This window comes from Mandrillus leucophaeus, unplaced genomic scaffold (assembly GCF_000951045.1).
Source record: "Mandrillus leucophaeus isolate KB7577 unplaced genomic scaffold, Mleu.le_1.0 Scaffold516, whole genome shotgun sequence".
Lineage (NCBI taxonomy): Eukaryota > Metazoa > Chordata > Mammalia > Primates > Cercopithecidae > Mandrillus > Mandrillus leucophaeus.
Genome location: NW_012105542.1, coordinates 2,042,096 through 2,048,995, shown reverse-complemented (window position 1 = coordinate 2,048,995; position 6,900 = coordinate 2,042,096). Strand labels below are relative to the sequence as shown.

At 45.1% G+C, this 6,900-nt stretch overlaps 1 protein-coding gene across 1 annotated transcript in view; it reads right to left on the bottom strand.

Moving 5' to 3' along the window:
- L3MBTL1 (l(3)mbt-like 1 (Drosophila)) overlaps positions 1–6,280 on the bottom strand; it is a 54,307-nt gene extending 48,027 nt beyond the window's left edge. The window contains exon 1 of the mRNA XM_011996476.1: positions 6,276–6,280. The gene's annotated coding sequence lies outside the window, so the exon portion shown is untranslated. The remainder of the gene's footprint in view (positions 1–6,275) is intronic.
- Between the last annotated feature and the right edge of the window lie 620 nt (positions 6,281–6,900).

Sequence of the window (6,900 nt, the reverse complement as noted above, 5' to 3'; positions counted from 1 at the left end):
TGTTGCCCAGGCTGGAGTGCAGTGGCGTGATCTTGGCTCACTGCAAGCTCTGCCTCCCGGGTTCACACCATTCTCCTGCCTCAGCCTCCCAAGTAGCTGAAACTACAGGCACCCGCCACCACGCCCAGCTATTTTTTTGTATTTTTTGAGAGACGGTGTTTTGCCGTGTGTTGGCGAGTATGGTCTCGATCTCCTGACCTCGTGATCCACCCACCTCGGCCTCCCAAAGTGCTGGGACTACAGGCGTGAGCCACCGTGCCCGGCCAGAAGAGGAGGCTGGGTGCAGTGGCTCATGCCTGTAATTCCAGCACTTTCGGAGACTGAGGAGGGTGGATCACCTGAGGTCAGGAGTTCGAGACCAGCCTGGCCAACATGGTGAAACCCTGTCTTTACTAAAAATACAAAAAAATTAGCCAGGCATGATGGCGGGCGCCTGTAATCCCAGCTGCTCAGGAGGTTGAGGCAAGAAAATCGCTTGAACCCGGGAGGCGGAGGTTGTGCCGAGATTGTGCCACTGCACTCCAGCCTGGGTGACAGAGTGGGACTTCATCCTGGAAAAAAAAAAGAAAAAAGAAGATAATTTTTAAAAGACCCAAATTAAACTTCTAGATATAAAAAATACAATGTTTGAGATGAAAAATATACAGGATTCATCTTATAGTGCCAGAAAGGAAAAGAAAAACAAAACAAAACACAATGAGGGGCATTAATCAAAGGGTCAGAGGAAACAACAAGTGCTCCAAATGACTAACACTGGAATAATGTGCACAATCAAATAAAGTAATATTGAATCATAAGCTAAAGATTAAAATAAATATCCAGGAGTCCATATTGATATAAAAAAGATTGAATAAACTAATAAATAGGGGAGATAAGACAAATCTCCCATGCAGAGGGATTCCAATGGAAAGGGATTAGATACTCCACCCTAAAGAAAAGGAAGCACAATTCACCACCTGTCTTAGTCTGTTTTCTGGTGCATAACAGAATACCACAGACTGGAAAATTTATAAACAATAGAAGTTTATTTGGCTTATGGTTCTGGAGGCTGGGAAGTCCAAGAGCATGGCACCAGCATCTTGTGAAGGCCTTTGTGCTGCATCATAACATGGCAGAAGGGCAGGCGAACATGGACAAAGAGGAAATTTGGCTGAACTCAACTTTTTCCCTTTTTTTTTTTTAAGATAGTGTTTTGCGGCTAGGCACTGTAGCTCACACCTGTAATCCCAGCACTTTGGGAGGCCGAGGTGGGTGGATCATCTGAGGTCAGGAGTTCAAGACCAGCCTGGTCAAAATGGTGAAACCCCATCTCTACTAAAAATAGAAAAAAAATTAGCCAGGTGTAGTGGCAGGCACCTGTAATCCCTGGGAGGCCGAGGCAGGAGAGTCACTTGAACCTGGAAGGCAAAAGTTGCAGTGAGCCGAGATCACGCCATTGCACTCTAGCCTGGGGAGAGAGTGGCAGAGCAAGACTCTTTCTCAAAAAAAAAAAAAAAAAAAAATTAGGGTCTCACTATGTTACCCGGCTGGAGTGCAATCACTGTTCACAAGAATCATAACACACTACAGTTTTGAACTCCTAGGCTCGAGCAACCCTCCTGCCCCAGCCTCCCAAGTAGCTGGAGCTGTAGGTTCTTACTCAGCTGATGGTCAGCTTCATTCTTTTTATCAGGAACCCACTCTTGTGATAACTAACCCACTCCTGAGATAACAGCATTAATCCACTATGAGGGCAGAGTCCTCCTGACCTAATCACCTCTTGAAGATCCTGCCTCTTAATTACATTGGTGATGAAATTTCAACATGAGTTTGGGAGGGGACATTCAAACCATAGCACTGCTCTTCAAGTATGGGTTGCACAGCGCGACTTCCTTCGAAAGATTACAGTATGGCAAGGGATGGGGAGGGAGATTAGTAACTTTACAGTGTGGGTATGGGTGCACCTTATCCAGAACATCAGAGACTGACACATTTTCCAATGGGCTTTGGAAATTTACTGTTGCACTTACATTTGTGAAAAAATAGGTCTATATCCACTAGGAAAATTTGTGTCAGTCAGGGCCAGAGCCTCAATTATTTCCTTTTCTCCTACCCTGCTAAATATCTGAATCTTGCTTTCAACACACCCTTAGAATTCATGTCTTCCTTGCTGAGGAACCCAATGAAAAAAATTGAACTGTATCAGTTTTCTATTGCTGCTGCAACAAGTTACCACAAAGTTAGTGGCTTAAAACACCTAAGATACATTTTTTTTTTTGAGACGGAGTCTTGCTCTGTCACCCAGGCTGAAGTGCAGTGGTGTGATCTTGGTTCACTGCAAGCTCCGCCTCCCGGATTCACGCCATTCTCCTGTCTCAGCCTCCTGAGTAGCTGGGACTACAGGTACCCACCACCATGCCTGACTAATTTTTTGTATTTTTAGTAGAGATGGGGTTTTACTGTGTTATCCAGGACGGTCTTGATCTCCTGACCTCGTGATCTGCCCACCTTGGCCTCCCAAAGTGCTGGGATTACAGGCATGGGCCACCACGCCCGGCCAAAACACCTAACATATTTTTGTTATGTCATAGTTCTGGAGGTCAGAAGTCCAAAATGGGTCTCATTCAGCCTTAAGTTGTCAGCAGGGCTGCATTCCTTTCTGGAGGCTCTAGGAGAGAATCTAGTTTCTTGTGTGTTCTAGCTTTGAGAGGCTGTCTACATTTATTGGTTTGTGGCCCCTTTCTCCATCGTCTAAGCTATCAATGGCTGGTCAAGTTTTTCTCACATCATATCACTGTGACACTCACTCTATGGCCTCTCTTTTCATCTTTTAAGGATGCTTGTGCTTACATTGGGCCCACTCAAATAATCTAGGATAATCTCCCTGTTTAAACTCAGTTTATCAGCAAACTTAGCTCCATCTGCAACTTTAATTCCATCTTGCCATAAAACATAACATATTTACAGGTTCCAGGGATTAGAATGTGAATGCATTTGGGGGATCATTACTCTGCCTAGCATACAAGGTAACAACAAAGTTGGTGTGATGGTTAACATTGTGTCAACTGGACTGGACTGAGGGCTGCCAGCTGGCTGGTGAAACACTTCCTGCGAGTGTCTGTGACGGTGTTTTCAGAGGAAATTGACATTTGAGTAAGTGGACTGCGAGAAGAAGACCTACCTTCAAGGTGGGTGGGCACCATCCAATGGGCTGCCAGCATGGCTGGAACAAAGCAGGCAGAAGAAGGGATATTCAGCTGGCTGTGTCCTCTAGCGTGCTCTCTCTGTCTTCCTGTGCCAATGCTTGCTTCATCTCCTTCTGCCCTTGGACATCAGATTCCAGTTTGTTGGATCATGGATTCTGCAACTTACACCAGTAGCATCCTGGGGGCTCTCAGGTTTTCAGCCTCAGACTGAAGGCACACTTGGGCTTCCCTGGTTTTGAGGCTTTCAGGCTTGGACTGAGCCATGTTGCTGGCTTCTCTTTTTCCCCAGCATGCAGATAGTCTATGGTAGGACTTGCCTTGTAATCATGTGAGCCAATTCTCCCTAATAAACCCTTTTTTATATATACATACATCCTATTGGTCCTGTTCCTCTGGAGAACCCTGACTAATACAGTTGGTCAAGTAACTGATTCTCTTATGAAGTGCCTGGCATTCACATTCACTTTCATGGTGTTACTGGATACTGAGATAAGCTGATAAAAGTTATTGATACATATACATTAGAAGTAACCACTCACTTAAAAAAAAAAAAAAAAAGAACAAAGAAAAAAAAAACCCCACAGGAAACAAAGAATTAAAATAACTTTTTTCCAGAATAGGCAAATTGTGCAGGCATTGGGAGGGTTGGTCATGTAAATGTCATAGTACTGATCCTAGGGTTACAGGCGGCAACTTGGAGAGGTAAATCCATATGTCAGAGACATCTGAACCAGAGCAACTCCATCTTTAGTAGGGGCTGGGTAATATGCCACTGAGACCTACTGGGCTGTATTCCCAGACTGTTAAGGCATTCTAAGTCACAAGGTGAGATAGGATGTCAGCCCATGATACAGATCATAAAGACCTTGCTGATAAAACAGGTTGCGGTAAAGAAGCTGGCCAAATCCCACCAAAACCAAGATGGCGACGAGAGTGATCTCTGGTATGCATCGCTGCCACACTCCCACCGGTGCCATGACAGTTTACAAATGTCACGGACACATCAGGAAGTGACCCTATATGGTTTAAAAAGGGGAGGCATGAATAATCCAACCCTTGTTTAGCATATCATCAATAAATAACCATAAAAATGGGCAACAAGCAGCCCTTAGTAGGGTTGTTTTTTTGGTTTGTCTGTTTTTTTGAGACAGATTCTCACTCTGTCACCCAGGCTGGGATACAGTGGCGCGATCTTAGCTCACTGTAACCTCTGCCTGCTGGGTTCAGCTGATTCTCCTGCCTCAGCCTCTCAAGTAGCTGGGATTACAGACGCCCGCCACCACACCTGGCTTAATTTTTATACTTTTAGTAGAGACAGGGTTTTGTCATGTTGGCCAGGCTGGTTTTGAACTCCTGACCTCAGGTGATCTGCCTGCCCTGGCCTTCCAGAGTGCTGAGATTACAGGTGTGAGCCACCGTGCCCAGCCTAGAGTAGTCATTCTCTTATTGCTTTACTTTCTTAATGAACTTACTTTTACTTTACTCTGTGGACTCACCCTGAATTCTTTCTTATGTGAGATCCAAGAACTCTCTCTTGCGGGTCTGGATCAGGACCCCTTTCCTGTAACACATGTAAGTGATTCTTTTTGGAATGTATGTGCAGCAATCACCAAAACAACAGAAACAGGGAGTGAGTGCAAAGCACCACATCAGGATGCTTCTGAAGTGTGTGCCCCAGAAGCTCGTGGCAACTCAGGAGGCTCAGCTCACATAAGTGGTTTTCTGGAGCACTTTGTACTGCAGGGTGAATCTCGTGGCAGCCAAGGCCACTGCAAAGACTGAAGCAGCATTTGATTTGACAAATTCTTGTTTCATAAAAGGACTGTGTAACTCCCTCAACTTTTACGTAACAGGATTGGATCTATGAGACTTAATGACATGTATGGGATTAGATTTCATTTGTGGGAGACTGCAGTATTTTGAATAGCACAATGTATAAACCAGGAACTTTTGGGCTATGTCCCCAGGGACATAAAAGAAAAACAGGATGCATGTAAGGGGCTGGTGGTCCCTGGAGGGAGAATTCCAAGTAATTCCCCTACTTCAACCAGGGTAGCAGCTGTATTATTATTTTTTTTAATCTGTTTGCTTTCTTGAGAAACGATCTCACTCTGTCACCTAGGCTGGAGCCCAGAGGCACAATCACGGCTCACTGCAGCCTCAAACATCTGGACTCAAGAGATCCTCCCACCTCAGCCTCTTGAGTAGCTGGGACTACAGGCACGTATCACCACACTTGGCTAATTTTTTCATTTTTTATAGAGACAGGATCTCACCATATTGCCCAGGCTAATCTCGAACTCCTGGCCTCAAGTGAGCCTCCCGCCTTGGCCTCCCAAAATGCTTGGATTGTCGGCATGAGACAGCACACCCTGCCTAAAAATCGGTTTAAATTTTTTAAAAAAAGGACATTTTGCTAAGGGTCCTGGGAAAGTCATGATCTTGCCTTGGTACCAGGATCCAGGGAAAAAGAATCCAGTTCTACAAAGCTTTTTATGTACTTTGTGCTTCTAATTCTTACCAGTCCCCTGAAGAAGGAAGCTCCATTTTAGAGGTAAGAACTATAAGGTTCAGAGAGGTCACCAGCCTTGTCAGGGCCTTACAAACTAGTACACAGCAAAGCCAGTACCCAACTTTCTCCCTGCCCTCTTCTGGTGTCTCTGATCTACATGGGGTGTGTTTCCATCACTGTCACACCCTCCCCTCTCCACCCTCACTATCTCAGCTGAAACCTCAGACCACTAGGGAGCAATGCAGGCAAGTAACCCGTAGGATTATAGCACATCGAAGGTTCTTCTCAAGGACTTCCAGAAACATGCAAATCCTAGGTTAGCTGGTGTGAGGCATATCTCAGGAAAATACAGGTATTAAAAATGGCAAATACTGGCCAGGCATGGTAGTTCGCACCTGTAATCCCAGAACTTTGGGAGGCTGAGGTAGGGGGATCACCTGAGGTCGGGAGTTTGAGACCAGCCTGGCCAACATGGTGAATCCCTGTCGCTACAAAAGCTGCAAAAATTAGCAGGGCGTGGTGGCGGGCGCCTGTAATCCCAGCTACTCAGGAGGCTGAGGCAGAAGAATCGCTTGAACCCAGCAGGTGGAGGTTGCAGTGAGCTGAGATCACGCCACTGTACTCCAGCCTGAGCCACAGAGTGAGACGCTGTCTCATAAATAAATAAATTAGTTAAAAATGGCAAATATGGCTTCTGTAAGATGATTTTGGAGAGGGTTCAGGGAAGCAGAGCTTTGCTCTGGATTGAGTGTTGTCAGGAAGCAAAAGTATGAGTACTATGACTTGGAATCTTAATAACATTTTCGCTAGAAGGCAGGAAATCTAGAGTAGAGATACACCTATAATTGGTAAAGACAGCTTGTGACTCATATCAGTCAGTCTAAGGGTATATTTGGTTCTTTTGAGGTTTAGACATGTTATTGGTTTTGTTTGTGCTCAGACATGATTGGAGAATAGACTTGCTTTTGTCTTGTTCCATTGTGGTCTTACAACAGTCTTGTCTGATGTTGGTATTCTGTGAAAACATGTATGTTCCACAGAACATCAAGGCCTAGCAGTGATTGCCAGGCCAGCTCCTGGTTTTCTGTTTCTTATAGTTTAGTGACATTAAAAAACAAAATCTCAACAAATTTAGTTTAAAGATGTGGCCAGGCACAGTGCCTCACGCCTATAATCCTAGCACTTTGGGAGGCCAAGGCAGGC